Source organism: Lissotriton helveticus, chromosome 6 (genome assembly GCF_964261635.1).
Source record: "Lissotriton helveticus chromosome 6, aLisHel1.1, whole genome shotgun sequence".
NCBI classification, from domain to species: Eukaryota; Metazoa; Chordata; class Amphibia; order Caudata; family Salamandridae; genus Lissotriton; species Lissotriton helveticus.
In genome coordinates, this window is record NC_136067.1 from 470,821,730 (window position 1) to 470,849,449 (window position 27,720).

General features: G+C 43.5%; 1 protein-coding gene across 1 annotated transcript in view; it reads right to left on the bottom strand.

Annotated features, from left to right (window-relative positions):
* Positions 1–27,720, bottom strand: part of CSMD1 (CUB and Sushi multiple domains 1) — a 4,503,734-nt gene that overhangs the window by 2,690,362 nt on the left and 1,785,652 nt on the right. The window lies entirely within an intron of this gene.

Sequence of the window (27,720 nt, forward strand, 5' to 3'; positions counted from 1 at the left end):
GCCCATTGCGGAAAGGTTAGGAGGGCAAGTGAGGCACTATAAGTTGTCAGATTTGGACACATAGATACAGATGGGTTATGGTGACTCAGTCCTTACATAGGGATGGTCTATGGTCCCAAGTATAGTTCTGTGCTAGAGCAGAATCCCAGCAACAATCCCCTTGGGCTAAACTGAACTTAAAATGGAATGTTGCTGCTCTGCCCTCCTTCATGAGCCCATTAAGGTCATAAAGACCCCCCTAAGCAGGGGTGGTTCAATTACTACAGTCCGGGACGCCCACCACTGGAACACAGTAGTTTCTCTGCCCGCAAGAGTCCTGGCAGGATAACATGTTTTCTCCCAACCGGCGGGACCATTTTTAAAGCTCTGACAAGGAGGCGAGCAAAATGCCTTTGGTGCCATCTGCTGTCACTAGGTGGGAGCTTTACACATCCTTCTATTGGGTGGGAGCAGACTTGTTTACCTGCCCACACTCCTCCAGGTGGGTAAACACATATTACTTCTGCCCGGTGGAAGCAAGCTCAATCAGCTGCTGGAAGCCAGCTGGTGCCACGGGGGCACTGGGGCTCATCCAATGGGCACCAAAGCACCAACCTAAAAGCAATACATACACCAGGAAAATATAGACATGGACCTTTTTTGATGGCATTTAGCCCCCCAGGGTTGGGGTTCCCGAGGTCAATTATGGCTCTGGGAGGGGAGTCACACACCCCTTCCCCTTAACTTATATATTTTGGCCCAATGGGATGGGGTCCTCAGGGCCACTATTGGGTCGGGGGTGTGCCCCCTTCCCCATAACATATATGTTTTGGCCACAGTTATAGCATTTCTGGGACGAGTACTGGTACAGGGAGGGGGGTGGTATCCCCTCCTCTTAGAAACCCCAGGAAAGGGGGTCCCCCGGGCCTCTAGTAGCTCTAGTAGCTCACGGAGAGGAGCCACATACACCCCTCCTCATTACAAATATTTTTGGGCCTAGGGGATGGGGTCCGCAGATATCAAACTCATGTAATGTTTGAGATGAGGCTCATTGACATGTTCTTCTACATTTGACCAATAGCTTCTTGATTAGTGAGAGGGGGCACATTCTTAGATTGTTGTTCACATATTTAAATATTTAAGTACTAATAGCTTTCTGTTAGGAGGAGTTTAAGGTGTTATCTATCTAGATTTCAACCATACTGCAGCGCATAAGCTTTCATAAAAATGCATTCCTTAAGCAAATTAACTTGCTTTTCTTTGGAGTACATTGTTAAAATATGAAATTCTAATCCGTAACCAACTGCTTTTATATTATTTGGAATCAAGGACCACATTATAGTCTCGTGTAAATGAAGTAATGCACCTTACATATTTCGGGCCTGATTCACAAAGGTACACTTTCACTTTTTTGTACAGTTACCATTGTTTTGGTATTCATTAACTACAAGTTAATAGTACGTTTATGACCAGAAAGACTCTGCAGTCAGGGCAGAGAACTCTGCACAAAAAAGAGATGTCTGTCCCACTCTTTTTAGGTATGGAGTTCTCTGCTCCGACTTCTGAATATACACAGTTGTAAACTTACTATTCACTTGTGAATACCAAAATAAGAGTAAACTTACACAAGGCATTCAAACTGCTTAGTTTAATATGTTTTAAAATACTTTAAATTCAAAAGTATCTGTGTTAGCTCTTTATTACATTCCATATTGTGTTAAATCATTGTATGTTTGCATATCTTGTGATTTTATGCTGAACTTCATTCCTGTACAGCCACGGCCGATCCATTGGGGTGAGGGGCAACACCACCCCACATTTTGCCACTCACGAACAGTGTCTGTCAGGCTGAACAAAGATCAGCCTGACAGCCACTGTTCATTTTCAGGTCAGGCAGCTAGACATGTGCTAAATGCGCAGGCTCCCGGCTGCCCGAGCTGAACTTTGCTGGGCTGATAAAGTCACAGCTCCTGTGGGCGTGACCTCCTCAGCTGAGCAAAGGTGCCTGAGGCCCATCCCTCAGTGACGAGGGGTAGCATCACTGATTGCTTTGGACCTGGACACTTCAGTTTTAAGCCCTGACGCGCCCAGGGTCGAGTGCCAATCAGGGACACTTCATCATAGAGTGGAGTCAGCAGTCTCATTGCCTTCCCTCACTGATCAGCGAATGAGGGAAGGTAGCAGTAACAAGCCTTCTGGGACCTCCAAGGCAGAGCTGCAAGTAAGTGTCTGTGTGTTTTGTTAATTAATGATTGGTGTGTGCGTGTATGTATAAGTATTGGTAATGTGTTGTGAATGGATGTGTTTGTGTGTGTGCGCGTGTGTGAATGCATTGCTGTGAGTGTGTATGTGTTAATGTGGGTCCCGTATGTGCCCTCCCGCCTAAACTTACTGGCCACCATGTTTCTGTAACCTACATAAACCTGTTACAAGGTTTGACTTACAAGCCTGTTAAAACTCCTCAAATAAATCCGGAACATACCTATAAAAAAATTGGACCACAGTAAACGATCTACGCAATTTCAGTCAATTTTTGTGCAATGATTGCATATGAATTGCTCGCAATTTTTTTTTTTATATTGCCGCACTTTGTCATCACCTGGGATCGCGTCTCCGTCCTCTTGTACTAATATGTAAATGGGATAGCTAGTCTTTTATGTCTGCATCACATTAGTACCAAAGCATGGCTTAACATCTGCCAGACATCGGATGTGCTTCTTAGTAGTGTGTTTGCAATAAAAGATACACACCTTTAATGAGCAGCATGTTTGTGTGAACTGTGCTAATGTACAACAAGATGCTACTCTTGAAAAAGGGCTGAAAAAAAATATTCAGCTCGTCAACTTCGGTGGTTCTGGCAGCAGTTTGACACTTGTCAAACAGGAGAGTACACAGGAAGTCTGGAAGCTAGCATTTATAGTAACCTCATTAAATGAAGCACACATTCATTACCATTGGTTGCGTATAACCTGATGACATAATGTGCTAGGCAACATTTGGACAAAATAATTTGATATACATTTAACCAGACATCGGTCCCAAATATTTACATGGCAATACATTATAAATGTTTACCAAAATGTCCAATTAGCCATTATAGAAGCACCTATTAGGAGCTTCTTGGACTATCCTGAATAGGATAAAGAGTAATCATATGCTGCTGAGCTTTCTTTGGAAAGATACTTTCATTTAAACCAGGAAGGCTATTTCATATTTATTAGTCCTCTAAGAAATCAGTTTTTGTCACTGCCAGCAACATGGAGACGGGCGCTTCACACCAACTAAGTGATCCCTCTAACTGCTTAATCCTACCACATGAAATCCCTTTGAAGTGCAAGGAGTGCAAGAGCAAATAAATCTTAGGCGCCCTTGATAACAAGATAAGCTCCCTGTCCTTGTAGAACTGCGGGAAATAACACAAGACACAGTGACCTGCTAGCATGAATCTCTGAAGTGAAGAACGGTCTCTTCATTGTAAAAGTGGAGTTTTAGTGTAGTACAGAATAACAATTGCTTCCCTGTCGTATGTTATACGGAGGCCCAACCTTACATTCAGCAGCAATATATATATATGTATATATATTACCTACTGGCGGTCGCCAGTAGGTATATATAGTTAGGATTTTTTCTCTATGGGTTTTTTGAAAATTCTATGTCTAATAACTTTGGCGTTTGTGGACGGAATTGGCTGAAATTTTCAGGAAAATGGCACATTTTGTTTCTGAGCAGCCCCTGAAAATTGGGGGGGGGGGTTCGTCCAGGGGGGGTCGAGAAAAAAGGGGGGTCCCAAAACGTGTTTTTAACATTGAGTTTTCCATAGGGCGGTTGGCCTCACTTTTAGCCCGAACGGCTGAATGGATTTGCACGAAACTTGGCAAAATTGTAGAGACTGGTAGCCCGATGTGCCTTTTGTAGGTCTCAATATATGTGCTCCAGTGGATTTTGAGAAATTAACGTTTAAAAAAAGATATATATCTGTAACAGCGGACCGGGCAGCGCTCCAGTTCGCGTACTTTTCGCGCAACGGAGCTTTGTGAAGCGAAGCTGATTGGTTCTCCGGCGTCTGTAAACATTCCAAACAGTCCGTAGCGGCCGCCATCTTGTCTCTCGGTAGGATCGAGAGACAAGCGGAGGCCAAACCGAAGGGGCAAATGACCATAAGGGGGCATAGTAGATCCTCCCTGACCGTTTAGGTTTGATGTGGAGGTTTTAAAAGGGCCCCGCGGGGCAAAAAAAAAAAAAAATTATAATAATCGAACAGCTGAATGGATTTGCACGAAACTTGGCAAAATTGTAGGGACTGGTAGCCCGATGTGCCTTTGCTAGATCTCAATATATGTGCTCCAGTGGATTTTGAGAAATTAACGTTCAAAAAAAGATATATATCTGTAACAGCGCACCGCTTCGCGTACTTTTCGCGTTACGGAGCTTTGCGAAGCGAAGCTGATTGGCTCTCCGGTGTCTGTAAACATTCCAAACAGTCCGTAGCGGCCGCCATCTTGTCACTCGGTAGGATCGAGAGACAAGAGGAGGCCAAAGCGAAGGGGCAAATGACCATAAGGGGGCATAGTAGATCCTCGCTGACCCCCTAGGTTTGATGTGGAGGTTTTAAAAGGGCCCCGCGGGGCAAAAAAAAAAAATAATAATAATTATAGAACGGCTGAATGGATTTGCACGAAACTTGGTAAAATATTAGGGACTGGTAGCCCGATGTGCCTTTGCTAGGTCTCAATATATGTGCTTCAGTGCATTTTGAGAAATTAACGTTCAAAAACAAGATATATATCTGTAACAGCGCTCCGCTTCGCGGAGATAAAATTATATCTGTATTACCTAGCTGTTGCTAACACCAGTTAGCGACGGCTAGTAGGAGATAGCGACCATCTTGGGCCCCACTTTGCATGTGAGTGATATTTATCACTAATGACATGCAAAGTGGGCATGCCAAGATGTTAGCGACTGGAAACAGTCGCTAACATCGCTATCTCCTATTATCAACTTTTGGAAATATTCGAGATAAGCGCGAATATCTCCAAAAAGTAACAGCTGCCCTGAGCAGTTCTTAGCCATGTTATCCAATGGGAGGTGGATAACATGGCTAAGAGCATTAGCTCGGTAATGCATGAATATCGCTGAGTTTTCAGCGATATTAATGCATTGCGGTCGTTTTTTATCGTATTTGCGATAAACCTTGATAATAGCAAGGTTTATCTGCGATAATTTCTGACGGTAAAAAAATCGTTGCTAAGCATCGTTAGGGATAAATATCGCTTAACTTTGGTAATATGCCCCAACGTCTGTTAACGTTCGATTCGAAGGAAATCAGGAAGTGTTGAAAAACATTGTCTGCGACATCTTGTCTTTTTTCAAATGCCACACTTTTGTCGTGCACGGCAGCCATTTTAGATGCCTTGACCAGACCCACTCTGTGCACGCTGTCGATCCTTAGCATGGCTCCCCACCCTCGCAAGCATCTCCCCTAGGCAGTGGTCACCCCCGCTCTCTGTCTTATGCATGGGTAATAAACCTCCCCCCATCTGCGCTGCTCTTCCCTGAGAATCACACCCTGTGCCTGCCCGACACCTCCCTTTCGCCCTATTCACTACCGCACCCTCTGACACTCCTTTTCCTCTGTGTCCGATTGTCCAGGCTGGTCCTAGGGTATCAGCTAGCCCTGCAGATGTAGTTTATGGCCACAGCTGTAAAGAATCACCCCTCTTCAAAGGAGTTATAGTAGATCAAGGCCCACACTCGATGAGATCCGTCACAGCGGAAGCGTTGCTATTATCTGAAAACCATCCTGTATTGTGATTGGGGAGGGGACCGAGCCTGAAGCGGAAGATTCCAGGGATGACTCTTTGTACATCAAAGTTTTTACAATTATGTGTCACATAAAAAATATATAGCACTCCGACAAAGTAGTAAGATTATAAAACTTTAATAATTTATAAATATATACAAGAAAACAAAAATAGTAATAACATATAAACATTTTTAGGGAAAAACAACGAAGTAGCGGTCGGCTGTGCGAATAGTCCCAACGCAGCACAACGTCCAGATTTCCGGCGTGGGGCGTCGCGGGGGGTGGGTCATCAGTAGCAAACTGTTGTGCGAATAGTTCCAAGGCAGCAGAACGCGCTGAAATCTAGATGACACGAAAGTGATGTCTAGTAAGTTGCCACCCAGCAAATAACGGCGTGGGGCGTCGCGCGGGGTGGGTCATCAGTAGCAAACTGTTGTGCGAATAGTTCCAAGGCAGCAGAACGATGGCACCAAGGTGATGTCCAGTAAGTTGCCGCACTGGTTTTGGTATCCTACAATGCTGCTCCGAATAACGGCGTGGGGCGCCCCGGGGGAGGCGGCGTGAACGGGCCTCTCCAGGTGGAGTGTCATCTGTTGTAGTGGGGCGCCCCTTTACCGTTTCAGTTGCCATTCCGTCCGTTTTTGGTCCACTGTGTCAAAAGCCGCAATTCAGCTGAGTTGCGCCCACTCTTGCGGTGCAGCGATAGGCGGCTGTCACAGGACTCTCAAAATGGCGGCAGGCTCTTTCCTTTTTGGGCCTGGTCCACTGAAATGGCCCTGGGACACCTTGGAAATCGGACGCTTGTCTGCTAGGTCTTGGACCCCATTCTCGAAAGCGTCCCCTCCGCCTTGAGAATTCATCAAAAGTTTTGGGGGCCCCGACTCCTGCAGGCTTCTGGTGGGGAGCGGCTGCCATGATTGCTCGCGGAATGACCACGACGGAGCTACGAGATGGTGGTGCTCTCATGCTGACGCCAGCTTCAGTCTGAAACATCCAGAAACAAGGTGGGGCTTTCATCGTTTGGGAAAAAAAAAAAGTTTTCATCCAATGAAAAGTGTTGTTTTTAGGTCATATGATCAAGCCTTCCATCATTAGGAAACCAAAAGTAAAATGAACCAATGAAAAGTTTTATAAACAAGTCACATGACCTGTTATGCGGCATAGGGTATAAAATGCGGAGAAAATACGTTGGCACGTGAGGCGGCGTCAGTAGCGGACCGATGTGGGAATAGGCCGAAGGCAACACAACGCGCCAAGATCCGGATGGCACCGAGGTGGTGTCCAGCAAGTTGCAGCACTGGTGTGGCCATCCTACAATGCTGAAAGTCGGCGTGGGGCGCCCCGTTGGCCTGTGAGTTTGCGTCAGTAGCGGACCGATGTGCGAATAGGCCGAAGGCAGCACAACGCGCCAAGATCCGGATGGCACCGAGGTGGTGTCTAGTAAGTTGCCGCACTGGTGTGGCCATCCTACAATGCTGAAAGTCGGCGTGGGGCGCCCCGTTGGCCTGTGAGATGGCGTCAGTAGCGGACCGATGTGTGAATGGGGCCGAAGGCAGCGCAACAATATTTTCGGAATAGAAGACACCACTAGGCGCTGAGATGTCAAGATCCGGATGGCACCGAGGTGGTGTGTAGCAAGTTGCTGCACTGGTGTGGCCATCCTACAATGCTGAAAGTCGGCGTGGGGCGCCCCTTTGGCCTGTGAGTTTGCGTCAGTAGCGGACCGATGTGCGAATAGGCCGAAGGCAGCACAACGCGCCAAGATCCGGATGGCACCGAGGTGGTGTCTAGTAAGTTGTCGCACTTCTGTGGCCATCCTACAATGTTGAAAGTCGGCGTGGGGTGCCCCGTTGGCCTGTGAGATGGCGTCAGTAGCGGACCGATGTGCGAATGGGGCCAAAGGCAGCGCAACAATATTTTCTGATTTGAAGACACCACAAGGCGCTGAGATGCCAAGATCCGGATGGCACCGAGGTGGTGTCTAGCAAGTTGTGGCACTGGTGTGGCCATCGTACAATGGTAAAAGTCGGCGTGGGGCGCCCTGTTGGCCTGTGAGATGGTGTCAGTAGCGGACTGATGTGCGAATGGGGCCAAAGGCAGCGCAACAATATTTTCTGACTGACACCACAAGGCGCTGAGATGCCAAGATCCGGATGGCACCGAGGTGATGTCTAAGTTGCGGACTGATGTGCGAATGGGGCCAAAGGCAGCGTAACAATATTTTCTGTATGGAAGATACCACTAGGCGTTGAGATGCCAAGATTCGGATGGCACCGAGGTGATGTCTAGCAAGTTGCTGTACTGGTGTGGTCATCCTACAATGCTGAAACTCGGCGTGGGTCGCCCCATTAGCCTGTGAGATGGCGTCAGTAGCGGACCGATGTGCGAATAGGCCGAAGGCAGCACAACGCGCCAAGATCCGGATGTCACCGTGGTGGTTTCATAGTTGAGAGGCACTTCATCTGTAGTGGGGCGCCGAGATCCGGATGGCACCGAGGTGATGTCTAGCAAGTTGCTGTACTGGTGTGGTCATCCTACAATGCTGAAAGTCGGCGTAGGGCGCCCCATTAGCCTGTGAGATGGCGTCAGTAGCGGACTGATGTGCGAATGGGGCCAAAGGCAGCGCAACAATATTTTCTGAAGAGAAGACACCAAAAGGCGCTGACATTCCAAGATCCGGATGGCACCGAGGTGGTGTCTAGCAAGCTATGCAGTTGAGTTGTGTGCGCACTTGCGGCGAATAGGTCGAAGGCAGCATAACAATGTTTTCTGAATAGAAGACACCACAAGGCGTTGAGATTCGGTTACCACCGAGGTGATGTCTAGCAAGTTGCCGCACTGGTGTGGCCATCCTACAATACTGCTCCGAATAACGGCGTGGGGTGCCCGAAGGGGGGGGGGGGAGGCGGCGTGAATGGGCCTTCCTAGGTGGAGGCTCGTCTGCTGTAGTGGGGCGCCCCTTTACCGTTTCAGTTGCCATTCAGCTGAGTTTCGGCTGCTCTTGATGCTACAGCGACAGGCGGCTGCAAGAGGACTCTCAAAATGGCGGCCTGTTCTTTGGATTTGGGCCTGGTCCACTAAAATGGCCCTGGGACACCTTAGAACTCGGACGCTCGATTTTTTTTTCCTTTCCTGTACATGCAAAAAAAGGTAAATGCCCGGTACGTTACACGCTTCATCTGCCACGATGAACTCTCCAGAGGAACCGAAAAAAAATATAGTTGTGGTAACTATACCATGCATCGTCATATGGAGAGGTGGCACCAATTAATTATAGTGCTGCATAAAAGAGAGATTTGGAGGAGAACCCCTGACCTGCTAGTACATTCATCAAAGAAGTGGCACTGAGAGCTTCAGAGGCAAGGGAAACGGTCCCAAATATTTAGAAGAACTTTGGAAAGATTAAAATGACATGTTTAGATTGTGGCAAATTAATTTCATGTGGACAGATGAGTGTTACTCTAATAAATACAGCATATGAACATCATCATAGTCGATGGTTGGTAGAGACATTTTGACTATATCCTGGACCTGCCCGTCCTCGCCCAAAATGGCGCCGGAATAAATGGGACTCGTAACTCCTTGTTGTGTACTGGTTGCAGAACCTTGAAATCACGAGATACGTATGCAGTTTTGAAGCACATGGCGGGCGGGGACGAGAATTGATTGAATATTTCGACATCCCTATTGATATTAAGTTCTGATGTGTTATTGATTACTGTACTGTTGAAAGTTCGAATTAACGTCACCCATGGTACTTGCCCGCAAATGTATATCTAGATAATTTTATTGTAACTGGCCCTGTCGTATTTTAATTATAAAATGTACGTCCACCGATTCCGTAACTGTTAGACACCTTAGTTCTTGCAACCTAATGGCCCGCCCGTTACGTTCCTCTACAGTGTAAATGTCTATTCATCATATACGATTACAGTTTGCTCCGTGGCAGGCCCACGTGGTTATAGGCTCGTATTTGTATAATGAAATTTTCACAATAAAGGTTTTTAAAAGAAAACATGGTAGTAGTATATACATTGGTAAAGTTTTTAATAATAGTCACTGTTTTAGAATCATTAAAAGGCAAGTGAAATAAAGCAGACCAATTACATGAAGGGTAAAAGGTATAATACGAAGGAACGCAGTAAAGATAAATGGTCAAGGGCTGTTGTGTTTTCTATTCCTGCAACATAAAGTGATCGATAAGAATCTCATATTCAGGCGTATCGGCGACTAAGACAGCAGGTCGACCCTCTTTTGCTCAACGGCTCCGTCATGGGACGAAGAAACGCTCTTTTTCTCGAAAAAAGAATATATTTTACTTGCAGGACAGTTGTAAAATTTCCGGGAAAGTACATTAGCCTGGAACATTATAACATATATTTAAGAAAAAATAATGTTCGGAAGTAATGAAAAGCGTAATTTTTAGGTCATATGACCAAGCCTTTCATCATTACAATAAGAAAAGTAAAATGAACCAATGAAAAGTTTTATTAACAAGTCACATGACTTGTTATGCTTACGTTACGCGCTGCGCGCCCCGGATGACTTCCGGATGCGCTAACGCGGCGCGTCATATGACGCATTACGCGACAACGCAGGTCCAGAATATAGTCAAAATGTCTCCACCAACCAGCGGTCGGAACACAACCCCTTTCAGCAGGCTAAATAGTTCTGTTAAATGACAACAGAAGGGACAGGCAACAAGAACCATCAGTCAAAGAGGGGAGGGCTAGTTCTTCTCTACCGGGTTACATTGGGGCGCTACCGGAACTGATCGAATTGGTAGTCTACAGTGTTTCTGGATGTTTCAGACTGAAGCTGGGGTTAGCATGAGAGCAGCATCATTTCGTAGCTCCGTCGTGGCCATTCCGCAACCAATCATGGCAGCCGCTCTTTATCGTTATTTTGGGCGGGGTGGGTGGCGGAGCCGAGCTGTTTTGCAGCCATCATTGTGTGGAGTTCAGTTCATCTCACTAGTTTTGTATTTGTCATGAGGGGTTGTTCCTAATGTTTCTATTTTAGCGAGGTCAAAAAGAGATCCCATTAGTGGCCTACTGATTTTGCTCGATTCCTTTTCTTTTTTTTTACACGATTTTTCGTTATCTGCAAAGACTAAACAGAGTATTGCGACTCTGTGTTTGTTTGTAAATAGAGAATGAACCAAAGAGAACTAATTCTAAAACAGTAAATACTTGGATAACAATCAATCAAATGGAGAGAGAAGCAGGCACGACGGATTACAACGGGGGCAAAGGCCTGCGTTAACTACCTTTCACTATCTGCAAAGAGAGAGTACTCCTAATAGAAATGAGGGGGGGGGGGGCACCATTCAAAGCAGATCAGTGTGCATAAACACGAAAATGTTTTCACTTACCACGTACTTGACATTCGACAGCTTATGATATTTGCTATTAAAAAACCATTGAAATTCACTGAAAAAACAATAGGTTATAGACCATATATAGTTAGGAATTAGCATTTACAAAACCTTGAAAATTCACTGAAAAAACCATAGGTTATAGACCATATATAGTTAGGAATTAGCATTTAAAAAACCTTATTTTACTCACACAAAACCATTGAAATTCCATATATAGTTAGTTGCACTAACTATATATCGCGCACCCGCAATCCACTGCTGATCGTGTCACATATTACATCATTCATGACATGGTCAGTGACATCACTGATGACATCACTGATGACATCTCAAATGACATCACTGATGACATCACTGATGACATCTCAAATGACATCACTGATGACATCACTGATGACATCTCAAATGACATCACTGATGACATCACTGATGACATCTCATTTGACATTACTGATCACATCACTGATGACATCATTCATGTGATAATACGATGAACCTCTTCAGACTCTAATATAACCTTAGATACACTCAGTGTAAACAGACACTCATAGACTGTCACTCATCCATGGAGTTACTCAGACACTTAGTCAGTCATGCAAAGAATCAATCACACCTCCATTTCCTCAACTATACAGTTATACACACCTTACTTATTCAAACATATACTAAAACATATTTACTCACTTATACAATCCTGGATACAAGTTCACAATGATCCATACAGCCACTCACACATTCACTGGCTCTTATGCACAGTTATTTATATATGTCAACTCTCACATGTACTGTGTTTTACATATGTACTTACTTTGACATGTAGCACTGAGATATCCATTCACTCACCAATACACTCATGCACACAGTCAACCGCCCATACAGCTGTTTCCACATGCACTTTTGAACCCATACATCTAGTCAATCAACTGCTCACACATCTATGCAGAGAGTCATACACCTCCCAGCCACCCACACACACACTCAGTCTCCCATACAAATGCTTGGGCAACCAATCAATAACCCATACAGTTAATCATATAGCTAATGATCAACACATGCAGCAGTTTACAGAACAACAGACATAATGATGCACAAATTAAGACAGTTTAGTCACTAACCCATGCACTCAGTGAGACACATTTAATCAGTCACTCATACAGTCAGCCATGCCCCTACTAAATCCTTCATCAAGACACTTATACATCCACTCATTCTTCAATATGTAAGACATATTTTAACTTTACAGAATTATACAGTCACTGGATGTAGTCATCAGTGATGTCATTTGAGATGTCATCAGTGATGTCATCAGTGATGTCATTTGAGATGTCATCAGTGATGTCATCAGTGATGTCATTTGAGATGTCATCAGTGATGTCATCAGTGATGTCACTGACCATCTCATGAATGATGTAATATGTGACATGATCAGCAGTGGATTGCGGGTGCGCGATATATAGTTAGTGCAACTAACTATATATGGAATTTCAATGGTTTTGTGTGAGTAAAATAAGGTTTTTCAAATGCTAATTCCTAACTATATATGGTCTATAACCTATGGTTTTTTCAGTGAATATATATATATATATGTATACAGATCTATCTATATATATATATATATATATATATATATATATATATATATATATATATATATTCACTGAAAAAACCATAGGTTATAGACCATATATAGTTAGGAATTAGCATTTAAAAAACCTTATTTTACTCACACAAAACCATTGAAATTCCATATATAGTTAGTTGCACTAACTATATATTGCGCACCCGCAATCCACTGCTGATGATGTCACATATTACATCATTCATGACATGGTCAGTGACATCACTGATGACATCACTGATGACATCTCAAATGACATCACTGATGACATCACTGATGACAACATCCAGTGACTATGTTTCTGTAAAGTTAAAATATGTCTTACATATTGAAGAATGAGTGGATGTATAAGTGTCTGGACGAAGGATTTAGTAGGTGCATGACTGAATGTATGAGTGAGTGATTAAATGTGTCTCACTGAGTGCATGGGTTAGTGACTAAACTGTCTTAATTTGTGCATCATTATGTCTGTTGTTCTGTAAACTGCTGCATGTGTTGATCAGTAGCTATATGAGTAACTATATGGGTTATTGATTGATTGCCCAAGTATTTGCATGGGAGACTGAGTGTGTGTGTGGCTGGATGGGAGGTGTGTGACTCTGTACAGATCAATGTGTACTTGTATCAATGATTGTATAAGAGAGTAAGTATGTGTTAGTATATGGTTGAAAACGTAAGGTGCTCTATGTTTAACTGTATAGAGTAGAAAATGGAAGTGTGATTGATTCTTTACAGGACTGACTAGGTGTGTGAGTAACTCCATGGATGAGTGGCAGAGTGTGAGTGTCTGTATAGGTGTATGAGTGCATATGATTGTGTTGTAAACATGAGTGATTGTATGTATGAATGATTGTATGGGTGAATGAGTGAATGTGTGTGTAGACGTAGGAATCAGTGAGTACGTATGTAGTAACTAGTATTGGTGTGTCAATGGTTTCAAAAATTATACTCTGTTTTTAACACTGGGTGAAACAGAGGTTATATTAAAATGTGAGGAGATGCATTGTATTGTCACATGAATGATATCATCAGTGATGTGATCATTGATGTCAAGTGAGATGTCATCAGTGATGTCATTTGAGATGTCATCAGTGATGTCATCAGTGATGTCACTGACCATGTCATGAATGATGTAATATGTGACATCATCAGCAGTGGATTGCGGGTGCGCAATATATAGTTAGTGCAACTAACTATATATGGAATTTCAATGGTTTTGTGTGAGTAAAATAAGGTTTTTTAAATGCTAATTCCTAACTATATATGGTCTATAACCTATGGTTTTTTCAGTGAATTTTCAAGGTTTTGTAAATGCTAATTCCTAACTATATATGGTCTATAACCTATGGTTTTTTCAGTGAATTTCAATGGTTTTTTAATAGCAAATATCATAAGCTGTCGAATGTCAAGTACGTGGTAAGAATTTATTTTTTTCGTGTTTATGCACACTGATCTGCTTTGATTGCTGCCCCCCACCCCTCATTTCTATTAGGAGTACTCTCTCTTTGCAGATAGTGAAGGGTAGTTAACGCAGCCCTTTCCCCCTTTGTAATCCGTCGTGCCTGCTTCTCTCTCCATTTGATTGATTGTTCTCTTTGGTTCATTCTCTATTTACAAACAAGCACAGAGTCGCAATACTCTGTTTAGTCTTTGCAGATAGCGAAAAATCGTGTAAAAAAACAAAAGGAATCGAGCAAAATCAGTAGGCCACTAATGGGATCTCTTTTGACCTCGCTAAAATAGAAACATTAGGAACAACCTGTTGAAAATAGCAATGCGTATGTATATAAGCGGCGTTCATTTGTGTTCACAGTACCCCTTGTTGATTGTTTCAATCGAGCATTGAATTGTTCGAAGTTAATTCTCTTAACGATCTTCTCTACCTGCAAACGAGGAAGAATAGGAATATTCTATCTCCCTTTGCAGATAGTGAAGGGTAGGTAACGCAAGCCTTTAACACGTCGTACCTATTTCATTCCTCATTGATTGATTGATTGTCCGAACATTGACTGTTTGGGAATTAGTTCTTTTTGGAGGTATTCCCTGTTTGCAAATAAACGTAGGAAAATCTTTGCAAGTAGTGAAAGGGTACGTAATGCGGACCGTTCTCCCCCGTTGTAATCTGTCATGCCTATCTACTCCCCACTGATTGATGCACCTTTTTCACCCGGACCATTTACTAGAGATACGTCATCTGGCCCGACCAGAGAGCACCCCTAGTGAAAAGGACATATGCAATAATAACGAAGTGATCACTGTATCCTGTTAACAGAAACTTTACCATGAAACAACCTGGAAAGAAAAAAATAGGAAAACGAAAATCAGTAGGCCACTGATGAACATGAACTTTTATTAAACAACGAACAAAGAAACGATAACATAACGTAATGATAAAACCTATTAATGTCCTAGAAACAAGAAAACGTTAAAATATGCCAGTGGTGAGAGACCAGAAAAACAGTAAGAGAAACCAAATCACCCCTCGCTGTCCCACCGCCTGCCACGCCAAAAAAATCGATAGACTAGGGAAAATGCAAGTCAGTAGAACATCCACCCCCACTCTGGAAACTTCCAAGGTGGGGCAGGGTTCCGGCTACGCCCAGCCGGGAGCAGCCCATATAAGGCAGGTCCTGCTGCCACGCCTCGGCCAGGAGATCCTAACGTAGGGTGTAGCCGGAGGAGAGGCCGAGACCAGCGGGACCCGGCCAGGGGATTGCCTTTACAACGCTGAACAGTTGCAGGAGGGGGGAATGTCTCCTCGACCCTCCCCTCTCTCTCCCAGTCCGGCCGCGGTGGCCCTTGAGAGTTGCAGGTAGTCCCGCCACATGCTCTTCCGGTCCGACCACCAACGGTCGGGGGGCCGAGGCCGACGGGATCCGGCTGCAGCCGATAAACCAAGAAACCCGTTCATGGGGCCAGAGCCAGGGGCGTCCGGCCGACATCCACCGGAAGCCCGGCCCGAAGACGGACGGGACACTTCTTTCTTTTATAATGGCTGCGACAACACTGGAGGGGGATGTCTTGCACATGCCTCCGACCCCCCCCTCGTCCTCATCGCCTGGTCCGGCCATAACAAATCTCAAGCGAGACGCCGTGGGGTGCACTGGGAGGGAGAGACGGTGCGAACAGGCCTCTCCCGCCTCCCCAGGTGGAGGCTTCCCAGCTGCACCCTCAGCGCTCCAGGCGGTGGCATCCTAACAACTACAGTGCTGCACAGTTTCGGAACGACCTAGATAACGGTTCTTCCACTGTGGCCATGCTGCAACGTCTCGCCCGGCAGGGTGGAGCCCGTCCGCTCATGTGACCCCGCGATCGCCGGTAGCTGCCGAACTCTCAAAATGGCGGTCGACCTGGCAAGAGCGGGCCCAACATAAAGAAATGGCCCGGTCACTGGTTGACTCCACCACCGTAGTCCTCCACGACCTTGAAGATTCTAGAGGAGCCGCGGGAGTCTCCGACCCCCGATGGGGAATGACTGCCATGATCGCCCGTGGAGTGACGAAACTGTATCCGCGGGACGTCGGCGCTCCCATGCTGGCGCCAGCCTCACTTTGAATTACTACAATCCTGCAGACCTTACTTCCGGTGAAAGCACAGTGTGACCCGGTAGGAAAAATTATTGCACCCCCTCCCCTTTTTGACTGATAGTTCAAACCACCGATCCTTTCCTTTGCCCTTTTAACGGAACTTTGGACTGCCTCCCCCTCTTTTACATTTTCTAGAGAAAACAAAACATTAACCACTACATTAGCATAGCAGTTGACACCAGAACTGTTTTCAAATTGAAAACCAACAACATCTTCAACAGAATCCTTTTTGTTTCTGCTGTGACCCTGCTACAGCACAGGCATTGTCCCCAGCAGTAATTCTGCAATGCCGGTAAGAATAGCTGTGGTGCCTACTGGACTCACTCACCCCCGCGGCGCCCCACGCCGTTTTTTGCTGGGCGGCAACTTACTAGACATCACTTTCGTGCCATCTAGATTTCAGCGCGTTCTGCTGCCTTGGAACTATTCGCACAACAGACCGCTACTGACAAGAATATTTCATTATTGGTGCTGTCAATTTCAATAAATCTATTGGATAATTAAAAAGAAATTGCCACGGTCTCTTCGTTGTTTAAATGTTTTTACTGTTTTTGTTTTGTTGTATATATTTATATGTTATTAAAGTTTTATATTCCTACTACTTTGTTGGAGTGCTATATATTTTTAATGTGACACATAATTGTAAAAACTTTGATGTACAAAGAGTCATTCCTGGAATCTTCCGCTTCAGGCTCGGTCCCCTCCCCAATCACAATACAGGATGGTTTTCAGATAGTAGGAACGCGTGTGCTGTGACGGATCACATCGGGTGTGGTCCTTGATCTACTATAACTCCTTTGAAGAGGGGTGATTCTTTACAGCTGGGGCCATAAACTACATCTGCAGGGCTAGCTGATAGCCTAGGACCGGCCTGGACATTCGGACACAGAGGAAGAGGAGTGTCAGAGGGTGCGGTAGTGAATAGGGCGAAAGGGAGGTGTCGGGCGGGCACAGAGTGTGATTCTCAGGGAAGAGCAGCGCAGATGGGGGAAGGTTTATTGCCCATGCATAAGACAGAGAGCGGTGGTGACCAGTGCCTGGGGGAGATGCTTACGAGGGTGAGGAGCCATGCTACGAATCGACAGCGTGCAGAGAGTGGGTCTGGTCAAGACATCTAAAATGGCTGCCGTGCACGACAAAAGTGTGGCATTTCAAAAAAGGCAAGATGGCGCAGACAATGTTTTTCAACACTTCCTCATTTCCTTCGAATCGAACGTTAACAGACGTTGGGGCATATTACCAAAGTTAAGCGATATTTATCGCTAACGATGCTTACCAACCAATTTTTTACCACTAAGCATCGTCAGAAATTATCGAAGATAAACCTTACTATTATCAAGGTTTATCGCAAATGCGATAATAAACGGCCGCAATGCATGAATATCGCTAAAAACTCAGCGATATTCATGCATTACCGAGCTAATACTCTTAGCCATGTTATCCACCTCCCATTGGATAACATGGCTAAGAACTGCTCAGGGCAGGTGTTACTTTTTGGAGATATTCGCGCTTACCGCGAATATCTCCAAAAGTTGGTAATAGGAGATAGATATCTTGCATGTTGTAATGCAAGTTATTGTGGTATATGGAACTCATACCATAATCTCTCAGGAAAGCAGAAACTGATCCTTTTGGGACCGCCTAAAAAGGCCTAGGGGGTGAGGAGTACTCTACTTTGCCCCCTTTTCACGTTCCAAACTATTTTATTTTACTCTCTTCTGTAATTACACAAAATACCAGCGATAAGATGCATCGGAGACACACAGTGAGAGAAAGGAGGCCGGAGATGAAGAAGACATGTCAAATACACATTGGAGATAATATAGTGGCAGAAGGGAAGTAAATATGAGTAAACTTACCATGTAACATAAAAATGTTGCACTCTATACTATAAGTCTCATTTTATACTACAATCACTTCGCTACAACCTCATAAATTAAAAATAAAAATGAATAATGTCTCAAACAATTTTTGATTTCTAAATATAAATTTATTCTTCAGAATTTTCTAAATTTGAAACAACTAGTAACATGTCCTCATCAGTAATTTCCTCTTCAATCATCTCATCTGGAATCTCCTCATTAAAAGTCTGCAATGATGATTCTTGTAACTCTATGGTCTCCAAACACTCGATAAATTCGCCATCAAGAGATTGATCAAAAAAATCATTCAAGTCATCTCCTCCTTCTGACAATATTTCATTATTGGTGCTGTCAATTTCAATCAATGTAGTGGAATCATTCAAGTCATCTCCTCGTGACAATATTTCATTATTGGTGCTCTCAATTTCAATCAATGTAGTGGAATCATTCAAGTCATCTCCTCCTTGTGACAATATTTCATTATTGGTGCTGTCCATTTCAATCAATCTAATGGAATCATACAAGCCATCTCCTCCTTGTGACAATATTTCATTATTGGTGCTCTCAATTTCAATCAATGTAGTGGAATCATTCAAGTCATCTCCTTGTGACAATATTTCATTCTTGGTGCTGTCCATTTCAATCAATCTAATGGAATCATACAAGTCATGTCCTCCTTGTGACAATATTTCATTATTGGTGCTCTCAATTTCAATCAATGTGTTGGACAATTCAAAAGAAATTGCCACGGTCTCTTCATTGTGAGCCATTTTATTTTGAAATTGCTTGCTGTAAATTGCAGAAAAAAATAATCACTTTCATTTATCGTCTTTAGTAATACATAATATAAAACTAACTTTATCAAGTATTTAGTATAACAGAAGGACTGCAAATAAATAACAGAAAACATTTTTCAAATTATCTTCAAGTGTACAACATAGTTCCCCATACAAATTAACAACTCACCTTTTTAAAAGTAGCAGAAGTGTTAGTACTGTGTAAATCAAACACCAGAAATTCACCACCAAAAATTCCTCACAAATGTACCTCAGACAGTAGTATCACAAAATGGCTGTGGTTTCCTCTCATTTGACATATATACATAACCAATTAACTTTCATCACACACAAATACAAAACCAAAGTAACATTTTAATTGGTTCTAAATTTCAACACTTTCAAATGTGTTTTCCCCATGCAATTTTCCATAGGACATTTACATACGTCTACAGCCTGAATGGCTGAACGGAATTACACCAAACTTGGCAAAATGGTACATCAAACCTAAGAGGTCAGGAAGGATCTACTATGCCCCCTTATGGTCATTTCCCCCTTCGCTTTGGCCTCCTCTTGTCTCTCAATCCTACCGAGGGACAAGATGCCGGCCGCTACGGACTGTTTGGAATGTTGACAGACGCCGGAGAACCAATCAGCTTCGCAAAGCTCCGTAACGCGAAAAGTACGCGAAGCGGAGCGCTGTTACAGATATATATCTTTTTTTCAACGTTAATTTCTCAAAATCCACTGGAGCACATATATTGAGACCTAGCAAAGGCACATCGGGCTACCAGTCCCTAATATTTTGCCAAGTTTCGTGCAAATCCATTCAGCCGTTCGATTATTATTATTTTGTTTTTTTTTTGCCCCGCGGGGCCCTTTTAAAACCTCCACATCAAACCTAGGGGGTCAGCGAGGATCTACTATGCCCCCTTATAGTTATTTCCCCCTTTGTTTTGACCTCCTCTTGTCTCTCGATCCTACCGAGAGACAAGATGGCGGCCGCTACGGACTGTTTGGAATGTTGACAGACGCCGGAGAACCAATCAGCTTCGCTTCACAAAGCTCCGTTGCGCGAAAAGTCCGCGAACCAGAGCGCTAACCGGTCCGCTGTTACAGATATATATCTTTTTTTAAACGTTAATTTCTCAAAATCCACTGGAGCACATATATTGAGACCTACAAAAGGCACATCGGGCTACCAGTCCCTACAATTTTGCCAAGTTTCGTGCAAATCCATTCAGCCGTTCGGGCTAAAAGTGAGGCCAACCGCCCTATGGAAAACTCAATGTTAAAAACACGTTTTGGGACCCCCCTTTTTTCTCGGCCCCCACTGGACGAACCCCCCCCAAATTTTCAAGGGCTGCTCAGAAACAAAATGTGCCATTTTCCTGAAAATTTCAGCCGATTCCGTCCACAAACGCCAAAGTTATTAGACATAGAATTTTCAAAAAACCCATAGAGAAAAAATCCTAACTATATATACCTACTGGCGACCGCCAGTAGGTAATATATATAGATCTATATCTATATCTATATATATATATCTATATATATTTATATATTTATATAGATAGATATATATAGACATCTCTCTTTCTCTCTCTCTCTCTATATATATATATATATATATATATATATATATATATATATATAAATAAATATAAAACACACAAGTTGTCCCAAAGGAATCACCATACATGGATACATGGAGAGGTACCCGCACTAACACCACAGATTGCAAAGCTTCAAAAAAGGTAGCAGCCTTCCCTTCTGCAATACGCGTTTCAAGCATTAGGCTCTTGGTCACTGACTGGCTGAACACAGGAGGAGGAATTCAAAGAACAAATGTATTTAAATGATAAGCCCCGCCCCAGTGGGCACCGTAGCATGCTGGTAATTGCAGTTTAAATACACTACACAGGCTCAAATAGTTCACTCCCCAAGTGGGTTCCGCTGCCTTCGTTCATGAAAAAATGTCATACCCATTTGGGTGAGAGGTCTCGCCAAACTGTCCTCCACTTGCAAGTATAACACTGTGGTGCAGGCACCCTCCGTTCACACGAGCGCTCCAGTCGTCGAGCACTCCACACCCGCCTTGGCAAGTGGTGGTGCTTTTCTGTGGCCGGACCAGCCACTATATACAAAACACACAAATTGCCCTAAAGGAATGGCCACACACGGAGAGGTATCTGCACTAACACCACAGGTTGCAAAGCTTCAAAACAGGTAGCAGCCTTCCCTTCTGCCATACGCGTCACTGGCTGGCTGAACGCAGGAGGCGGAATTCAAAGAACACATTTATTTAACCCCTTCCATGCAGGTGACGAACCCCAGCCGTCACGCTCCACGGTGCTCGTGTGCTGATGACGGCTGGGGTTCGCCACGGCCCCGCCCTGTTTGTGCGGCTGCCGCACACGGGGGGAATCGCGGCCGCACGGAAGGGGTTAAATGATAAGCCCCATCCCAGTGGGCGCCTTAGCATACTGGTAATTGATGTTTGTAATACACTACACAGGCTCAAAAATGTCACTCCCCAAGTGGGTTCCACTGCCTCCATTCATGAAAAAATTTCATACTCATTTGAGTGAGAGGTCTCGCCAAACTGTCCTCCACTTGCAAGTATTACACTGTGGTGCAGGCACCCTCCGTTCACACGATCGCTCCAGTCATCGAGCACTCCAGACCCGCCTTGGCAAGCGGTGGGGCTTTTCCGTGGCCAGACCAGCCCCTATATACAAAACACGCGAGTTGCCCCAAAGGAATCGCCACACATGGAGAGGAATCCGCACTAACACCACAGGTTGCAAAGCTTCAAAACAGTTAGCAGCCTTCCCTTCTGCCATATGCATTTTCAAGCATTATGCTCTTCGTCACTGGCTGGCTGAACACAGGAGGCGGAATTTAAAGAACAAATGTATTTAAATGATAAGCCCCGCCCCAGTGGGCGCTGTAGCATGCTGGTAATTGCAGTTTGTAATACATTACACAGGCTCAAAAAGTTCACTCCCCAAGTGGGTTCCGCTTCCACCGTTCAAGAAAAAATGTGATACCCATTTGGGTGAGAGGTCTCGCCAAACTGTCCTCCACTTGCAAGTAGTACACTGTGGTGCAGGCACCCTCCGTTCACACGAGCGCTCCAGTCGTCGAGCACTCCAGACCCGCCTTTGCAAGCGGTGGGGCTTATCCTGTGGCCGGACCAGCCACTATATTCATAACACACGAGTTGCCGCAAAGGAATAGCCACACACGGAGAGGTATCCGCACTAACAACTCAGGTTGCAAAGCTTCAAAACAGGTAGCAGCCTTCACTTCTGCCATACGTCTTTCAAGTATTACGCTCTTGGTCACTGGCTGGCTGAACACTGGAGGCGGAATTCAAAGAACAAATTTATTTAAATGAAAAGCCCCGCCCCAGTGGGCGCCGTAGCATTCTGGTAATTGCACTTTGTAATACACTACACAGGCTCAAAATGTTCCCTCCCCAAGTGGGTTCCGCTGCCTTCGTTCATGAAAAATGTAATATTTGTTGGGCTGAGGTCGAGCCAACAGCTTTTCATGGCTAAGTGTAAAGTCAACTTCTGAGACCCATCTATAGGGACAGTTTCCATGGGCACTACTTCTGTTCTTATTGGTGCAGTCGTGAGTTTGATAGTTCTTCTAAAACCTAACATTTTCTAACTTTGCAAGTCTCTGCAATGAGTAAGGACAACAAATCTGTGTTGCTGTTGTTCTGGGGCAGAACTCCATTGCCCACCACATACTTCACTATAAGAAGTTTTTTTTTAAAACTGGGCGACCTGATTGGAAAGCTGCTCTCACCTCTCAGATCGATTGTATCATATTGAGAAGTGCCTGGATAGAGCTCTATAGTATAGCTCCTATCAAATGGATCACACAAACAGTCACAAACATAAGTACTAATTTTGCCGCAGGCGCATCATCCACTAATGTGTCATCAGCCTCACTTCCGGTTCAGACGTCAGCTTTTCACAAAACCAGAGCGGCACGATCAAGAAATCAATCTTGAAAAGTTCTAACTGGACTCAATAAGTCACAAATGGCAGCCCTGTCCATAGAATTGCAAAATAAGATACAGGACACCACCCAAACAAATGCAAGTTGACAGATATGAATTAGTGCACTCCTGAAAAGTTTCAATGTTGTACTTCATAATATCTTAGTTTTCCTCTGGGTGCTTGTCCTCATGTGGCTATTTTAGCACATGTGTTACATTGTCACTAGAGGCGTCTGACGACTTCGGCCAGGGACAAAACAAGGTTATTCATTAGTTTTCTTGCCATATGAACTTTCATGTGATTAATGCTCCGAAATTATAAACTGTCAGAAGTGTCGATTGGTTAGGCCCTTTGCTCAAATGCTTTCCTGGGGACTCCACTGTGGTCAATTTTAAGAATGAGAAGGAGATATAGACTAGGAGTTTGTTGTCATATCAAATGAATCATGCTGGGAGACAAAATGTAATCAAACTACTGCCCTTGGGTTTTTGCTATCACCTGCCTGTCCCCTTTATCATTCAAAAGTGTAATCCTGAGAAAGGCCATGTCCCACAACACAAACTGCAATTCACATCTGTCTAACAGATTTTAGCCCTTGGAGAACTTTGATAAGCTCGTTTGTCACTCTGATCTGCATTTGTCATTTTCAGTTCATTCTGGTTCCAATTCTTGTGTGTTTATTTCCTGGTGAACACATTTGGCACTGTTCATGTATCTTTATGTAATAAAGTATAATAGTAACACCAAATTGTTCTCCCGTATGGGTCTGGTAAGCTACAAGTACTTAGCTGGAATAATGCCAGTCTCAACACCAAAAATGCTTATTTCGATGTTTTATTATTTCAGGAATTCTAGGCTACTGGGGAGCTAGTATATGGAGGGTATATGTGCTACTCTAAACCTGCAATGTCGACAACTCTGGCAGAGCTAAAGAGGGCTTAACAATCTATTTTAAACTACCATTGTTGTGCCAGTTCAGGGAAATAACTGTTGACCATAATAGTATTCAGTTGTTTTTGTTTGTTGTGATTCAGGTTTTGGTTTCCACATTGTTCTACATCAGTGGGACAGTGGGAACGGCTGCAATTTAAATGTTTCTAATGTTTCTATTCACAAAGACCAATCTAGTAATTTTCAACTACCAAAGAACGGTCAAGTGGCCAGCCTTACAGTCCAGCTTTCACATTCAGGCAAATATTTATAAGCTGTATAAGCGCGTTTTGGGCCCTTTTGCTCATCTGCATAAGGGATGCTATCCCAATTATGGAGCTACATACTGTACTTTTCAATCCATTGGGAGAAGGTCTTACCATATGCAGCTGTCAGAATTCTAATGCTATGCCTAAGCAGACCCATGGTATACAAGTGGCTGCAAAAGGGTGTAATATAAATCAATCTCAGTCATTAAATCCTGTAACAAAGATTAAATATGGATGGGAACCAGGAACTCTCACCCCTATCTACTCAATTCGAGTATACTTATTTGGCACAATGTAGTAGGGAGGGGAGGGGGTAACTCCAATTTACCTACTTATCTAACCCTAGGCTTGGGTTAATCACTTCAAAGATTTTTACTCAATTGTCAACCAGGAGTCAGAAGGTCAGTCGCCAGCCATCACTCAAGGAAATTTAAGTTGTAATATTGTACAAAACAATTGATGCCATTGAGTCACTTCATCCTGAGAAAGCCCCAGGCCCGGAGAGGATGTGGCCTTGCGGCTAGACTGGTCAACCCCGAAGCTGGAGAACTGGGTTTGAGTCTCAGCAGGGACGCTCAACTCCTGTGATTCTGGGCAAACATCTTAATCTCCTCGTGCCCAACAAAAATCAATATGGGCTGAGATCATTTCAATTGTTTAGACAGGTGATGGATGCTCACCAGCGAATTTTTGTCTGATTAGCCTGTTGAACAATCTACATAAATAATTAAAGTACAGATCAACACCATCAACCAAGTTTCTCATTTTGCGCTCTGAGCCTGGAAATATGTCTTACTTAGTAGGGTAATCCTCGATCTGAGAGCCGCTTTCAATCTTTTGCACAGGAAAGAGCTTTGGGGTGCTCTTGATTCTATGGGTGTCCCGTTGCACTTATTGTCTATCTTGAATAGGCTTCATGAGTACAATGACACCAAGATTCACTGTGGAGGGACATGACAAGTTGACCCCCCGTATCGACATCAGAAGGAGTGTGCGCCAAGGTTTTACTTTGGCACCCATCCTTTCCCTTTATATAGCAATGTAGTCATTTTTCATCTTAATAACTGTTGTCAATGGTCCTAGGATAGGCGATGACAAAATCAATGTTCTTTTAGTTGTGCATGATACTTTATTCATTTCAAGGATACCAGTTGGTCTGTGAAATGTATTAAATATGTTCATATATTTTTGTGATTCACAAGATCTGGAAATCAATACCATAAAGACCAAGTAGATGACTTCTAACACACATAAGTCACACAGAAGCAGGATGGAACTGAGGGGTGTGCACTTGCACTGAATCAAAGATTTGTACTACCTTGGAATCAGGATCTCCAATTGTCTCTCAGGGAAACCTCAAATACTTGAAAGAAATGTATTTCTTTGTGAAAAGGCAGCTACAATATTAAGAATGCACAGGCCATCTATTTGTAAACCTGTGTCCCCAGCTCTACAAGTTTATAAAGCTAAGGACCAAGCTGCAGCCCTGTAAGGAACTGACATCTAGGGCACAACCAATGTTAGTACTCTGACGTCTAGTGAGAACCACTTTGTAAAATCACTTATTTAACCTCCCCAAAAGCATGGCCACCCCTTCCATTTTTTTTATATTGGGCTAAAGAAGAAACATCATCTTGCTATCCAACGCCCCCTTATTTATACTGGTGAAAATGCGGTGCACCCAGAGTTGGGTAGATTTAGAAATTGACTAGTGGAAGTGATGAACCTGAACAAAGTTGTTTCCATTCCTTTTTTTTTGTGCTTGTTTTGAAATGTGGCCCATTTGTTGTCCGTGGCTAAGGATTGTCATTGTTGGATTTCTGCCACCAGTTTGACCCGCTCCGTCTCTTTCTAGTTCCATTGGAGCACTGCAGTAAAGTGGCAAAAAACACAACTAGATAATTGATTCCAAAGCCTCTAATAGAGCCAAAGATCTGCATTAACCTAATTGAGTTTTTTAAATTTTTTGTATTTAGAACGGACATCAGATGAAACAAAATTCATAGTCATGACATACAATTGTGTGCTTAAAGGCCGAGACTCCACTTAGCAACTTATATGATACTAATAAACAAAGAAGAAAGGAAAACAAAAAGTTACAAAAATTCTTCATAAATAACTAACATATAAAAACAGCACAATCGGGGTTTACATGTTTCTTATATCGTAATACCAGGCGGTAATTGGAGACCATATTTGAGCCCCTCGTATTCTTGCCTTTTTACCCCGTGTTTCATATATTGCTACCTCTTGCTTATAAACTCCAAGAAAACGAGTTAACCACATTTGGACAGTTGGGGGCTCAGCTTCTTTCCACCGTGTTGCCAAGATGATTCTAAATACCGCTATCCCCAAGAATAAAGATGATTCCTCCTCAATGCCCGAGAGTGCTATCATGGCCGAATAAGTAGAGTGTAGTTGGTGTTTTCACTTTATGCCCAAAGACCTCTTCCAAATAGTTGGAAATCATTTTTTTTGCATAGGTCTAGTTGAGGGCATTCCGCAAACATGTGGATTAGATCTGCCGGTCCCTGCCCATATCTCGGTCAATTACTGTTTGTTCTCTTGCCCCACGCAAATAATTTTGCAGGTGCAAATATATAAGTTATAAATGGTTTTATAAAGTTGGGCCTTAAGGTTAGATGCTAAAAATAATGTAGCCGAAAATGACAAAGACAAATCAATATCAACATTTGGATTTCCTAATTTGTTGGACCAGCCTCTCTCGATACATTCCATATCATCTTTTTGATCCTGAATCAACAGTTCGTAGATAGTTCCTATCCTAGTAGTTCGTTTCCCTATCATATCTAGCAAGGGAACATTATCCATCATAATTTTGGGGGATTTTTGATTGAGGGCAGTAAATACTTGGATATATTTAAGAAAATCATTTCTAGGGACAGCAAATTTTAATTGCAGATTTTGAAATCCCACATTAGGATCATGGCAAAGAACGTCCCCCACTGTATTAATTCCCAGACTCTCCCATTTTCTAGCTAGCCCATCATTACATTGACGTGGTAAGATTGAACTCTGCCACAAGGGAGTATACTTTGTATATTATGGTAACAATACAAATCTAGAAACTCTTTTCCAAATATTCCATGCACTATATATAATCTTGAATTTAGTTTTTTTGTAGTAAGATGGCTCTAACTGCCTAAGCAATAATCCTCTGGCTTTATTGCCAATTGCCAGTTCATAAATTGATGGTATTTTCTGAGCTGGCATTAATCCTAACGCTACTTTAGGAATGAATAAAGGTGCCATTTGTTGAAGAAGGGCTGCCCACAAATAAAGCGTGATATTCGGGATAGCTAATCCTCCCATATCAAGAGATAGGGACAGATATGGAAGAGCCCTCCTGATTTTCCCATAGCTCCAAAGAAATTTAGATAAGCAGGAATCTATATGTTTAATGATGTTGTCATCTACCATCAGCGGGATTGCCCGAAATAGGTATAATACCTTCGGAAAGAAATTCATTTTAATGA